This window comes from Lissotriton vulgaris, chromosome 1_1, assembly GCF_964263255.1.
Source record: "Lissotriton vulgaris chromosome 1_1, aLisVul1.2, whole genome shotgun sequence".
In the NCBI taxonomy this organism is placed as follows: Eukaryota; Metazoa; Chordata; class Amphibia; order Caudata; family Salamandridae; genus Lissotriton; species Lissotriton vulgaris.
The window spans coordinates 1,362,894,206-1,362,908,941 of NC_141685.1; the positions used below are offsets into that span (position 1 = coordinate 1,362,894,206).

The window sequence follows — 14,736 nt, forward strand, 5'->3', positions numbered from 1 at the left end:
CTCCAGGCTCCATCACCCACACTTTCTGGCCAGGCTCCAACTCCACCGGGTGAGCGTTGTGGTCATACCACTCCTTCATTACTGCCTGGCTGGCCTCCAAGTTGTCAGAAGCTTGCTTCCACAACTTCGCCATTTGGCTCCTGAATTCCAGCATGTAGCTCACCACATCCTGGGGAGGTTTCCTGGGAGACTTTCCCCATCCATCCTTCACCAGGCTGAGAGGACCGCGTACAGGGTGCCCATACAGAAGCTCAAAGGGGCTGAAGCCCACTCCCTTCTGTGGCACTTCCCTGTAGGAGAATAGCAAACAGGGTAGGAGGACGTCCCATTTCCTCCGCAGGCTTTCAGGCAGACTTCTGATCATGCCCTTCAAGGTCTTGTTGAACCTTTCTACCAGTGCATTTGACTGGGGGTGATAAGGAGTGGTGAACCGGTAGGTCACTCCACACTCCTTCCACATTGCCCGCATTTATGCTGACATGAAGTTGGTCCCCCTGTCGGACACAACTTCTTTGGGGAAACCCACCCGGGTGAAGATCCCCATCAGGGCCCTAGCCACTACAGGTGCAGTAACAGTCCTCAGAGGAATGGCCTCTGGGTACCGTGTGGTGTGATCCACCAGTACCAGGATAAACCTGTGAACAGCCGTTGTTGGTGGATCCAATGGCCCTACAATGTCGATGCCCACCCTTTCAAAGGGGGTGCTAACGACAGGAAGTGGTTCCAGGGGAGCTTTCAGCTTCACCCCTGTTTTCCCACCGGCTTGGCAGGATACACACGTCCGACAGTCGGTATCAGAAGCCACTTTCATCTGAGGCCAGTAAAAGTGGGGGACAAGCCGAGCAAAGGTCTTGTCCTGACCTAAGTGTCCTGCCAAGGGTATTTCATGAGCCAATTCCAACAGAAAGGCTCTGTACCGTTGCGGGACTACCAAGGCCCTTGATGAACCAGGTAAGGGTACCTTGGGTTCACTGTAGAGGAGTCCGTCCTCCCAGTAAATGTGGTAGTGTCCCGCAACGTTCCCTGCTGCCTGGGCTTTGGCCTGTCGCCTCAGTCCCTCAAGGGTAGGGCACTCCTTCTGGCCCTTACAGAACTCCTCCCTGGTAGGCCCTCCCTCCACATGCCACTCAGCAGGGATGGGTAGGTTCTCCAGGGAGACTACTTCCCCCTCCACGGACTCCTGGTCCACCACCGCAGGTGGCCGATCTGTCACATGGGGTGTGGAAGCCGAAGCAGGCTTCTCCTGTCTTCGGGTCTGTCCCTTTTTGGCAGCGGGTTGGGCCATTGTTCCAGGCTCCAACCCAGGCAAACTCCCTCTCCGGGCAGTCGTAGACCTTGTGTACCCAGCATCTCTGAATGCGTCCGGTATTCCTCCTCTCTCCAAGCATTGTGCTCCATGTCATTCCCCAGCAGGCAATCGACTGGCACGGCAGGGCTTACGGCAACTCGAAGTGAACCTGCAACCCCTTCCCACTCAAAGGGAACCTCGGCCACAGGGTATTGGCCCATTCTGCTGTCAGCCATCGCGGCGGGGTGGAGTACATTGGGAATCACCTGCTCTGGAGACACCAGTTGACTCCTCACCATAGTCATACTGGCTCCTGTATCTCTCAGAGCCTCCCCTCTCTGGCCATTGATGGTGATCCACTGCCCATACTTGGTAGTATTTGGGGGCACCTGGATCTTAGGAACCATCTCCCGATCTCCCAGGGACACTAAGGTGACACCCGCCCACTCACCCCCCTTATCTAAGGGCAACTCCTCCCCGAGCGCTACACTAGCTACTCCCGGGGCTTTTCCTCCGGTGGGAGGGGGTGGTCTCTTTGGGCATTTGACATCTCCCTTATAATGTCCAACACCACCACACTCAAAGCAGTGGACAACCCTTGGCTGCTGGCTTTGGCCAGGATGAGGGTTTCTGGGCGGGTTAGCCTTAGGGGTGAAACCTGTTCCTTTTCCCTGGAAACTGTTTTGGGGACCTTTAGAGAACTCCCGCTTTTTATCTCCCCCCTCCTTCTTCTGACGGGCGCCCTGTCCAGCCCTTTGGGAATCCCCTCCAGTCCCCTATGAGGACACCTGGGTACTTGCCCAGATGTCCGCCTCCTCTGCAAGCTTCCGGGGGTTGGTCAGCTTGCTGTCCACCAGGTGTTGGCGCAGCTCGGGAAAACATTTGTCGAGTAGATACTCTTTAAGAAAAAGGTCATATAACCCCTCATAGTCCTTCACCTCGCTGCCCTGAACACAGCCCTCCAATGCCTTCCTCGCATAGTCCAGGAAATCCACCCAGTTCTGGGTGCTTAACTTGTGGCTCCCCCTGAACTTTTGGCGATACTTTTCCGGGGTTAGCCCAAACTTTTTGATTAATGCTAACTTCATGGTGGGGTAGTTGGTCTGCTCCTCCTGTTCTAAGGCTAACAAGGTGTCCCGACCAGTAGGAGGCATATATTTGTACAACCCACCCCCCCAGTGTTTCTCCTGGATCCCATGGGCTCTTAAGGAGACCTCATAGGCAGCCAACCATTTGGCTATATCGTCCCCCTGACTATAGCTGGCAACTATGTCTTTAGGCAGGTAGGGTCTGGACTCCCTAGTTGGTTCTCTGGTTTCGTTGCCACCATTTGGAGTAGGGGAGGGTCCTAATTGCAGGGCCTGGAGTTCTAGCTCTTTTAATTTAAACTCATGAGCCATCCTCCGTTCTTCCCTCTCCTGTTCTAACCTGGCTAACTCCCACTTCAGTTGCCTTTTCTCCATCTTGTCTGTGAGTTCCGCTTCGGGCAAGCTTCCTCCGGGGACACTACTGCCCCTCTTTGAGTAGGTCATTGGTCCTGGAAGTAGGTTTCCCATCCCGGGATGGAACATTCCCTCTACTCCTATTTTTATTCCCGGTCCGTCCCCTCTTCCTCCTCCTTCCCTTCTCCATGTGCTTCCACCCAAGCCCTCAAACTGGTCTGGAGTTCCCCCTTCTTGGCCCCACGCTTAAAGAACACTCCCATCTGTTGACAAAAGTCCTTAAGCTGGGCTACAGAATAAGTGTCCAGTTCTTCCAGAGCAAATTCCATTTTGCTAAAGAGCTATGTAGGGACAAGCACACAAAAAGAATAGATTCACAAGGGGCAATCTGAAGCTACCTCCACCCACCACCAGGAATGAATTTGGAAAAAGCAAAAGTAGAAATTAGGAAGTCCGCCAGGAGAAAACTCCTGGTGTAGGTCAGTGGATTACACTTAGTTACTGCAGAGTAGTCGCAACCACAGTTCTGATCCCACCGCTAGACACCAATATGTTGGACCTTTTGTTACCAGATCACATAGGGTAGCCTGGCCTAGGGTAAGACAGTCAGTTCCTAGAAGCACAAGTGTAAAGGTTGCGCACCACCCTGTAATAACTTAATGCACTTCCACACAAAAACGACACTACACCAATGTTTTGGAAAAATATGGACTGGTTTATAAAAATATATTAGATTCACTTTTGTCTTTCTCACACTATCATTTCTCCTTATCCTCCTCTTATTTTACACAGTTGGAATCACATTACAAAGACATGTTTTTACTTCCTCCATCAACTTACATATGAACTCCACACTTCTTTACCCACCAGAATATTAGCAGTAATACATAGCAAATACTGAGTGAGCAGTAGATTAAGCAAGTTAAGCTATTCCATTCCCTAAGAAATCCTAGGCATTCTAAACAGGCAGTTGCACAGTGTTAACAGAAATTTTCCTCAGTTGATCCCTTCAGTTCTGTAGCCTCCGAGCACTTCAACTTCTTACAGAGAGTTTCTCTGACACGCAACCCCGATTGGAATTTCTGTCACAGGTAACCCACATCCAGGTGTCAGTATCCCAGTTAGACTGAAGAGCCACACCCTATCTCTGCCTCATTAAAGTCCTGCACAGAACTCCTCTAGGTGCCAGAAATGATCTCCTGCACCTTTCATCGGTGTTTCTAGTCAGTGGCTAGGCGAATTGAAGGAAAACCTAGGCACCCAACAGTTCCCACTTCCCTCCTTACTTGGGACGGCTGTTAGAGCCTTTCTCAGTTCACAGCTCCAGCCCCAGGGTTCAGCTCTCTTCGGGGGCCTCCTCCGGTCCCCAACAGCGCTTACCTCGGGGCCTGGTGAAAGTCTGCACACGCGTCAGCCCTGAAGAGAGGTCGGGCTAGGTCTGTCCCCAGCGCTTGGCCCCGATCCCGCCTCCGGCCGCCTCTGACGATCCTCTCACCGCGGCGCTACGGCGCAGGCGCGGGAGAGTAGCGGCCCTGAAACGGAGGCGGCTCCACTGGACGGCACTGGGAGTGGCTCACCTCTGGGCCTGCTCGGTCCTAGGCCCCTCCTGACAGGAAAGTGGTCACCGTCGAGAGTATGCGCAGAAGCGCGCTGCCCCAGGCTCGATCAGCCCTATGCTCCGCTCCACTTCACCTTCACGGCAGCACCAGTGATTCTCCGCCTGGCCCGTCCTCAATGGATTCAGGACTATTGGACCACCCACCGAAGCCCCGACTCTCCTTACTTCGGGCTCCACAGGTTGGGGGGTAAACTCCTGCTGCACTTCCTGATGCAGGTGAGAGGTCCCGATTTTACATAGGCAGCCAATGGCACCACCGTCACAGAGGAGGGGTGGGTCAGAGGTAAAGTCTCACGCTTTTGGGCCCCAGTCCTCTATCTCCTGCAAGGATCAATCTAGCTCTTCATACTGGACAAAGGGAAGAGGGGGGGTGCTTCTCACTTCTCGCCCTCCTCAGCTGGGATTCTCTAAGCTTCACCGCTAGCTGGGGGTCAATCCCTACACCCAACTTAAGGTGTCTCCCTGTCCAGGGTCAGCAGGTCGGGACTAACTGGGTCAGGTCTACAGGAATGGGGGTGGTGATCCCTGTAAGGGGGCAACCCTTGAAAAGTAGTCCACCCTATGAAGGCCCTACCCCTTCCAGACCCTTAGCCTATACTCCAGCTGCTCCTCACTGACAAGACAAAATGGTCGCCCTACAGGTGTTCTATTTATACCCTTAGCTCCCAAGGTCCAGAACTAGCCTGAAGGTTCTGGATGCTTCCTATTCTATCCTATGGGCCCAGTCCCTGAGTTGGCAGTTGTGGCAGTTACTAGCCACCATTTTACATGGCCCAACCTTTCTAGTCAGAAAAGGGTCCCTAGGTCTCGGGAAAAAAAACTATGAGGGCGAAAGAGCACCTATCCCCCAGGACAACACCATAAAAGTCCAGTGGACACAAAAAGATAAAAAGGGTATGAGGGGTGAAAAAGGGGATGAAATAATTAATTAATAGGAGGGGCTACGCAAAAGGCCAGACAGGTCTAACAAGACTTATAAATGTATTCGACCTGAACAAACCTTTATATTCTAAATGATGTACTTAATCATCCAGTTTTTTAATTCTGATTAATGTATTTTGAACTTTCATTTATTTTCATTTATTTTTATCATGCATTCAGTGATGTCATTACCTTCAGTAAATTTTTCTGAAAATTGGGCTACTGATACAGTGTATAATATGCTGTCTGTTTTAGGAATAATTGCTACATTTTCAGATCATCAAATGTTAGAGATTTAATCATATTGCAACGCTACATACCTGTTACCTTTATTAAGGTTATCAACTCCTACAGAATTGAAATGCATCTAGAAATATGGTTGTTTAAACACCAGTAGGAACGTTGCCAAACACCACCATACATACATCAGCAGAGGCAAAATTAGATGCTATTTACAACACAACAGGACAGACCCAGTTAGGAAAGTATGGGTGGTTTGGCCTTTTGACACAAATACCTGTCACAGAAATGATTCCTGAACGTCACCAAGGGACTCAGTATTAATCATGAGCGGAAATCCATTCCGCTCGCGGATTTTGCGGATTTTCGGTAAATCCGCGATCCGCGAACTCCCGCTAATTTACTGAAAATCCGCGAGATCCGCGTGCGGCGGATTTCGGGGGCAAAAGTTCAAGCCTGTTGAACTTTTAACTATTTTAGGATGGCGCCGGCAATCTGCCAGCGCCATCCTAAAATAGTTACTAAGTTAGTTCGAAAAAAGGAAGCACTAATAGATAAAATAAAGCAGGTGCTCGAGCACCTGCTTTATTTGATCTATTAGTGCTTCCTGATTAAGCTAATTTAGTAACTATTTTAGGATGGCGCTGGCAGCTTGCCGGCGCCATCCTAAAATAGTTAGTTAGGATGATGTGTGTTTTGTCGAGGCTGGGTAGGTGTGGGTTCTCCCCATATCTATAGTCGAAAATTAGCTATGATGCTTGATGGAGGCCTTTGCATAATTGACTTTCACTAGCTCAATCCCTGTGCAGTTCCTGTGACCACGAGCTTCTCTGATCCGTGCCTGTCATTTTATACACACAAGAGGCATGTGAACTCGCATATAAGCCCCGTCCGTTTGGCCCCTCCCCACACACTAGTGGTGTGTGCACCGTCTTCGCTCCCTTTACCCACTTGATGGACAGCTCACTCGAGGGACCCCGGCGCCCTTTGGTGTGATGGCAAAGTTAATCAGCCCCCCCAAAAATGTGTGTTTTGTCGAGGCTGGGTAGGTGTGCGCTCTCCCCATATCTATCGTCGAAAATTAGCTATGATGCTTGATGGAGGCCTTTGCATAATTGACTTTCACTAGCTCAATCCCTGTGCAGTTCCTGTGACCACGAGCTTCTCTGATCCGTGCCTGTCATTTTATACACACAAGAGGCATGTGAACTCGCATATAAGCCCCGTCCGTTTGGCCCCTCCCCACACACTAGTGGTGTGTGCACCGTCTTCGCTCCCTTTACCCACTTGATGGACAGCTCACTCGAGGGACCCCGGCGCCCTTTGGTGTGATGGCAAAGTTAATCAGCCCCCCCAAAAATGTGTGTTTTGTCGAGGCTGGGTAGGTGTGCGCTCTCCCCATATCTATCGTCGAAAATTAGCTATGATGCTTGATGGAGGCCTTTGCATAATTAACTTTCACGAGCTCAATCCCTGTGCAGTTCCTGTGACCACGAGCTTCTCTGATCCGTGCCTGTCCTTTTATACACACAAGAGGCATGTGAACTCGCATATAAGCCCCGTCCGTTTGGCCCATCCCCACACACTAGTGGTGTGTGCACTGTCTTCGCGCCCTTTACCCACTTGATGGACAGCTCACTCGAGGGACCCCGGCGCTCTTTGGTGTGATGGCAAAGTTAATCAGCCCCCCCAAAAATGTGTGTTTTGTCGAGGCTGGGTAGGTGTGCGCTCTCCCCATATCTATCGTCGAAAATTAGCTATGATGCTTGATGGAGGCCTTTGCATAATTGACTTTCACGAGCTCAATCCCTGTGCAGTTCCTGTGACCACAAGCTTCTCTGATCCGTGCCTGTCCTTTTATACACACAAGAGGCATGTGAACTCGCATATAAGCCCCGTCCGTTTGGCCCCTCCCTACACACTAGTGGTGTGTGCACCGTCTTCGCGCCCTTTACCCACTTGATGGACAGCTCACTCGAGGGACCCCGTCGCTCTTTGGAGTGATGGCAAAGTTAATCAGCCCCCCCAAAAATGTGAGTTTTCTCGAGGCTGGGCAGGTGTGCGTTCTCCCCATATCTATCGTCGAAAAATAGCTATGATGCTTGATGGAGGCCTTTGCATTATTGACTTTCACGAGCTCAATCCCTGTGCAGTTCCTGTGACCACGAGCTTCTCTGATCCGTGCCTGTCCTTTTATGCACACAAGAGGCATGTGAACTCGCATATAAGCCTCGCCCGTTTGGCCCTGCCCCTCACACTAGCGATGTGCACCGTTTTCCCACCCGGCCATTCCCCACATAATCCGCAAAATCCGCTAATCTGCAAATTCGCTGATTTTGCGGATTGCGAATTTGCAAAATTTGCAAATTCGCGAATTGCGAATTCGCAAAATTCGCACATGCCTACTCAGTATACATAGGCCAGACCTACGTTATGTACAGATAACATCCAGAGGTAGTGAAATCCTACAGTGTAGGGAAGCTGTGCCATTTAAAAAAAAAAAGCCCCAAAACTGACAGTAGTAAAAACAAAAGTTTCCTTCATAAAATTCAATAATGCTTAAAGCAATCTGAAAACCATGCTTGTGCAGCAGCTTTTATTTTTTCATTTTACATCAGCTAAAGAAATTTTTTTTTCTTTTTTGCATAATAGTACTCTTAAATACAGGCTGCCCCTTTTTTCCTTTTTGATAAATTTGGTCTTTCACATACAAGCAGTGTGGTACACCTTGGGAATAGCTCGAACAGGAACTATGCTTCTCATGGTTTCTAATATTTAAAAGAACAGTCTGAAAAGACTGCAACATACCTCTTCCAAAGGAAAATGCCAGTGGCAATCACCACCATGCAGGGTCTGCTGAAGTCCTATGCTTGGCTGTGTCCCAAGCGTATTCACATCAAACCAAAGCATTCCTTGCAAATCCAATGGGTGCCTTGTACTTCATTTAGCAACACCAAGGTATGGATTGAGACCTCATCGGCGAATATGGCTGAAGGTGAGATACGAGTAAATCCAGGCACACAGGTACAATCTTTAGCACCGGCTGCCTCAGAACAAGCAACTAGCAGCACTGTCTTTCTGTGCTTCCACAACGACTGTGCGAGGTATTAAAAAGGTCTGTTTACTGCAGCAAATGGCTATGAGAAATGTTGTGACTACCAGCACCTTTTATCTCTAGTTCTTCAAAACATGTCCTGAAACACATTTTTTCTGTTATTGTTTCAACTTTCACCGAGTGCTTGGAGCTTTCCCTCTAAATTGACTATTTTAAAGAAAGCATGGTCTTCTGAAAAAAGCATGAAAGAGTTTTCAATTTTATAAACAGAAACTTTTATAAGTAACTACTTACTCTAAAGAGTATATATATATTTTTTAATGACACTATAGATTTTTCCTGTCTCCACAGAGTCTACAGTAATTTTATATATTTTAACAGCTGCTATTTTTTTCAGCTCATAAAACTCTCATGCAACTACCTGCCAATTATATGCAAATGCCTATTTTAGTCACGTAGTTTGCTTTTAATGGGTTATTAACTCTTGTCCATAGATTGGAGTGGGTGTTATGAAGGAAATTGAGGCCTTAACATAGATACTGTCTCAGAGGCACAAATTCTTTGTGTCACAGAGACAAGCAGGCCCTTTCACAGAGACAGGCAGGCCCTTTGACCTAGATTAGCCCTCATTTCACAATAACGAGCAACAGAGAGGCTGTCCCCTTATCTGATCACTGTGTGCTCTGTGCACAGAAGACGGTCCATCCTAAATACGTAATCTCCATGTCCAACAGTGACTAACCTACGTCACAACCAATTCTTGGAAACAGACCAAGAACACATCTTCCTCTGACCAACATTACGTCAATCCAAGACACCTATCCAGTATAAGTATACCTCCCTTTGCCCAAGCAAACCAGAGGAGACAGAGACTTCCAGGCGGACACTCTGCCTGAGGCGCTGCAACCTGCGTCATGCCACAGCTCCAGCTGGCAGAGGTCCATCACCCATCTGTGGGTGTCCAGCTCAAGATCAGGATGAAGTCCCAATAAGGTAAAGGGGTTAGACTAACTCCTAGGGGGATTCTTGGCTCTCTAAGATCTACACACATGCTAGGTACACTTAGGTACATCTAGTTAGGCATCATAGGGGTATAGGCTTTATCTTAATGCATTCTGTATTTCATGTATGTGTTCATTACTGTTGCAAAATGGTAGAACTATACAAAGCCTTTTCATTTAACTGCACTGCTGGCCATAATTCTCTGCTACTGTCCAACAGTTGTCGGAGCACATATAACCAGTACTAGAATAACAACTGTGCAATAAATGTTATTGTAAACACACCGACTGTTTCTTCTATGTACTTCTCTGAGATGAGTGACTGAATGAAAAGTAGTATTTTGTTTCCATGATCCTGAGGGATGTGGGTTTTATGTTATGTGGTTGCCAGAAGCTATTCCCTTCTTGTCTTCAAGAAGTTTCTAGTGGCCTCTGAGCTAGCTGGTACATAGTAATTAAGCTTAATATACATATTAGGGGCATACAGACCTCAGTCCTATGCCAAGCCTATCGTGTATGTTATTCCAATGCGCAGAACCTATAAGGGATATAGGAACTACACTACAATAAAAAGCACTGGGGTCTTTATATAACAAAGCTGGCCAATGCTGTGGCACTAGGGGCACCAGTACCAAAGTCTTGGCTAGGGGCCGTTACAATCCCGGTGTATAAGAAAGGCGACAAAACACAGCTTGGGAACTACAGGCCTATTAGCCTGTTAGACACGGTACAAAAGGTGATTGGAAAAATGACCCTAGAGAAAATATCGGCCTGGGTAGAAGAGAAAAATATTCTGACCCCCTTCCAGGCTGAATTTCGTAAATTAACTAGTACCACAGACCAGATATTCAGATTTACACTACTATACTGGAAGACGGTAGTACTAGGAAAAGGCAGCATCTATGCAGCGTTTATAGATTTATGTGCTGCCTTTGATTTAGTCCCTAGATCCCAGATGTGGAAAGTGCTAAGCAAGATGGGTATGCCGCTAGAGATCCTAACACTTGTGATGAGGTTGCATGAGTCAAATTATGCAAAAATACAGTGGGGGGGGGGGTGTCACGACCAAGTAACCTCTGAATTCCCGGTAGAGCGTGGGGTGCGCCAAGGCTGCGCTTTGGCCCCCACGCTCTTCTCATTGAGCATTGATGGGGTAGTTGAGTGTATGTTGCTGGGAAAAGTAGATGCTCCTAGCCTGGCTGGAGTGAAAACTCCAATTCTACTATTCGCTGATGACACGCTAATTTTATCTAAAACCCTTAGCGGGTTACAGCGAGCCCTGAAGATCTTTGAGGTTTTTTGTGTCAACCGGGGGTTGGAAGTTAATGTTACAAAGACAAAGCTTATGGTATTTAACCCCCACCACAGCTTTAGAGGGAAATTCTCTTATGGATGGACAAAAAGTGGAAATGGTATCGGACTTTGGTTACTTAGGTATCCACGTGTCAAACGGAGTAAAATGGGGGAAGCATATAGAAATGGCGGCATTAAAACTCCGCCAAAACACGGGAGCTATAAGCCCGGAGCACAGGAAGTCCTTGACCAAGCCGGTACAACCAGCACTGCAAGTATATGAGGCGCAAGCCCTAAGTTCGGCCCTTTATGGTGCTGAAATATGGGCTTATGATAAGTTAACGTCACTAACGCTTGTGGAATTTTTTTTTTTGCCGTAATCTTGTTGGCCTCCCTAAAAGTACCCCAATCCAACTGCAGCGCTATGATCTAGGCAGGAAAGCCCTCTCAGATATGGCTAGATTACGACCTATTCTATATTGGAGGGTTACTCCGGAACTTATAAATGTTAAATGTCGTATACTTGTAAAGCGCACAGCTGCCCCAGCAAAGGGGCGTCCCGGCGCTGTATACTGCTGGGGAACCCATCCTGGCTTTCCCTGTGAGATTGTCCCTCCTGGGCATCTCCAAGGTGAAGACAAGCATCCCCGGCGCTGATGGGGCCGTTAGTAGAGATTAAGCAAGCTATTGCCCAGAGTTGCTGAGTGAGCCCCATGGTTGGAGTAGGCACCGAGGCGAGAATTATTGAGTCCGCTGACCATGGCCCAAGACCCTGCCGCGTCGGGAATCCAACCCTGGTCCCGGGTCGACCTCCGCTTCCAGGTCTGCCGCCTCTAACCAGTGAGCCACACCACTCTACTTATGCATTACGCTCTGGGATTTCTGTATGTGATTAAAACTGATGTATTCGACAAGATAACTTGGCTCAAAGAACTTCATAAAGTATTGGGAATAATGGGTATGCAGGAGTTGTGGGAGAACCCTGAGACAGCCCAGTTCCCAACCAAAGGCGCCATAAAAGAAAGGTACTGGGAAATGGTCGCCTACGGGAACTGGAATGATGTTGATCCCTCTACTATGGATTGTCGCTTTTTGGAAACAAAAGTTTCTCCTAGCTTAGAGCCCTATTGGGACAACATCACAAAGCCGGAGGATAGAATGCTCTACTTCCAGCTTAGAGCAGGGTCACTCCCTATAAGATCACTAACCGGTAGATGGGGTATAGGTAATTCTGAATTATGCCCGGCGTGTAAAAGTGAAAGCGAGACCATTGCCCACCTTCTTTTTGTTTTTAGGGCCTACTTAACCCCCAACGTGTTTGGCTAAAGACGATGTGCAAATTGCTAGGCACAAGGGACAGCAAGGTGGCCTTAAGAATAATTTCCACTAACACCTTGCCGGTTATTACAGTTGCGGTCGCCAAATACTTTGGGTGGGCATGGGCCATTAGAAGAAAACTTGTGGTGGGCTTGACCCCCTCGAAGTGATTGATCTGTTTTCCTTAATTTGTCTGTCTCTATAGTAAAAGCATAAAATGTTTAAACTGTGTTCTCGGGGGCATCTAACATAACGATTGTCTATTTTAACTTGTTTTTTAAACTGCAGTCAGTATGTTTTCTCTTAATGGTTTTTAATTGTATTAATATATATGATGAATTTTGTGATTTGTAAATAGTTTTAGTAACTAATACATCTGTTTTTATGCTGTATGCTTTTATGAGTTTTATCTGTCCCTCTTCCTATTGGTTTATGTGCACGTGCTACCCCTGGAATGTTAAGGTGTATTTAAGTGACGTCACTACCCAGCTCGATGAGAAAAACCCGGCGACGCTGCATGGTCATCTTTCCTCTCACAAGCTCTTTCTTCTGGTAAATAAATACCAATTTCATATAATCTTCTCGTGTGTCATTATTTGATAACACAACAGCTACCACTAGGTGGCGCCACAACCACTCCTCATTGCAGGCAGCGCCTCTATGGTGTCCATTTAGGGTAGGAAGCAGCCTTGCCATCTCCAACCAACCGCTACCAACCGGCCGTGCTGGTGATCGTAGTTTTCTCTCCCTCTGCGAGCTGTTTTCTCATTGTGTGGACAGTCTTTCTCCCCTTGATGCCTGGTCGTCCCTTAGTAGGCAACAAATAGCCACTCTGGGACCACCTTCCCTCGCTGTGGCCTCTCGTCCAACCTGCAGTCACATCACTGCCAAGGAAGGCAGGTAAACGGCCTCTACCGCAGAAGGTAGCGGGTTGGGTGATTTTACCTCCGGGTGCAGTTCAGCATTGTCGTGCCACATCAGTAAGGCGCTCCACTCCCTCCCCTCCTCACTGAGACAGACAGTGGCAGGCGGTGCAGCTGACGGGCACTCCAGCAAGAAGGGGAGGCGCTATGATTTCAGTTTGGGCCTCCTGCCTGGTCACCTTTTTGATTTCTTCCATTGTTTGATCTCTCCTTGTTTCTTGTTCCAATTCTGCGTTTGTTATGGATGCTGGTGTGTTGTGCTTCAGGATGAAATTCAAGTATTCTTTCGCCATTGTTGTTGTTTCTGTGTTGCGTGGCAATGGATGTCTGGACATATAGTCAGCTGGGTTATGTTCCTTTCCAGGCTTGTGTATTATTTTGAAGTTGTAATCCATCAGCCATATTCCCCACCTCTCTATTCTTGGTGGTATCTTTGTGTTTGGGTTTCCGTAAATTGTTACTAGAGCTTGGTGATCTGTTACAATTGTGAAAGGCTTCCCGTAGATGAACATGTGGTAGTGTTCACACGCGCACACAACGGCCAGACTTTCCTTCTCCGGTTGAGAGTAAGCTCTCTCAACGTCGGACAAGCTCTTACTTCCGTAAGCAACTATGCATCTCGGCGAGTCTTTTCCTGGTTTGTGTTGCTCCAGTATTGCCCTCAGTCCTACTGGGCTGGCGTCCACCGTTAGTTCTGTACACAGTAGTGGGTCAAAGTATGCTAGATGATCTACCGCTGTTACTGCCTCTCTTATTTCTTCGAATGCCGTGCTGCACTCTTTTGTCCATGCAAAAGTTTGTCCCTGTTTCGTCAGCTCCCGCAGTGGTGCGCTCACTGTTGCAAAGTCTTTGATATATCTTGCACAGTAACTGGCAAGTCCAAGAAATAACCGTACTTCTGCTACATCACTTGGTGGTTTCGCTTCTTTCAGAGTGTCGCCCTAGCTCACATTTGTCTTCATTTAATGTGAGGCCAGCCTGTTCTAGTTGGGCACACACCTCTCGCAACGCCTTGTCGTGTTCTTCGTCTGTCTTGCCAAACACTAGGATGTCATCGCTGTAATTGAGACTAATTTTCACTGGCCTTATCACCTGTCTGATCGTTTCCTGAAATATTTCTGCTGCTGACGATATCCCAAAGCTTAGGCGCTTGTATCGGAATAGACCTAGATGTGTCGAGAAGGTTGTGATATATCTCGACTGTGGATCCAGCTCCAGCTGGTGATATCCCTTACACAAGTCCAACTTTGAGAATCGCCTTGCTCCTGTCAGGCAACTGATCATGTCGTCGAGGTGTGGTCCAGGGTGTCTTTCTCTTTCGATCGCCATGTTTGGTATCCTCATGTCGACACAGATTCTTATTTTCGATGTGTTTTTCTTTGGCACGGCTACTATCGGCGATACCCACGGCGTTGGTCCTTCTGCCGGCTCGATGATGTCTTGTTTCAACAGCGCATTTATTTCTTCCTCTACTTGAGGTTGCAGGTGTATTGGTACTCGCCGGTGATGCTGAGCTACTGGTTTCTTTGTTTCGTCGATGTGCAACGTTATTTGTCGCCCTTTTAGCTTCCACAGGCCTTTCAGTAGCTTTGGATATTCTTTCAAGATGTTTCCTTTTTCTGACATGTTATATGTCAT

At 48.0% G+C, this 14,736-nt stretch overlaps 1 long non-coding RNA gene across 1 annotated transcript in view; it reads left to right on the top strand.

The window, feature by feature from the left end:
- Positions 1-9,109: 9,109 nt before the first annotated feature.
- LOC147749178 (uncharacterized) overlaps positions 9,110-14,736 on the top strand; it is a 28,846-nt gene continuing 23,219 nt past the window's right edge. Inside the window, exon 1 of the long non-coding RNA XR_015299743.1 lies at positions 9,110-9,557. This is a non-coding gene — a long non-coding RNA (uncharacterized LOC147749178). The remainder of the gene's footprint in view (positions 9,558-14,736) is intronic.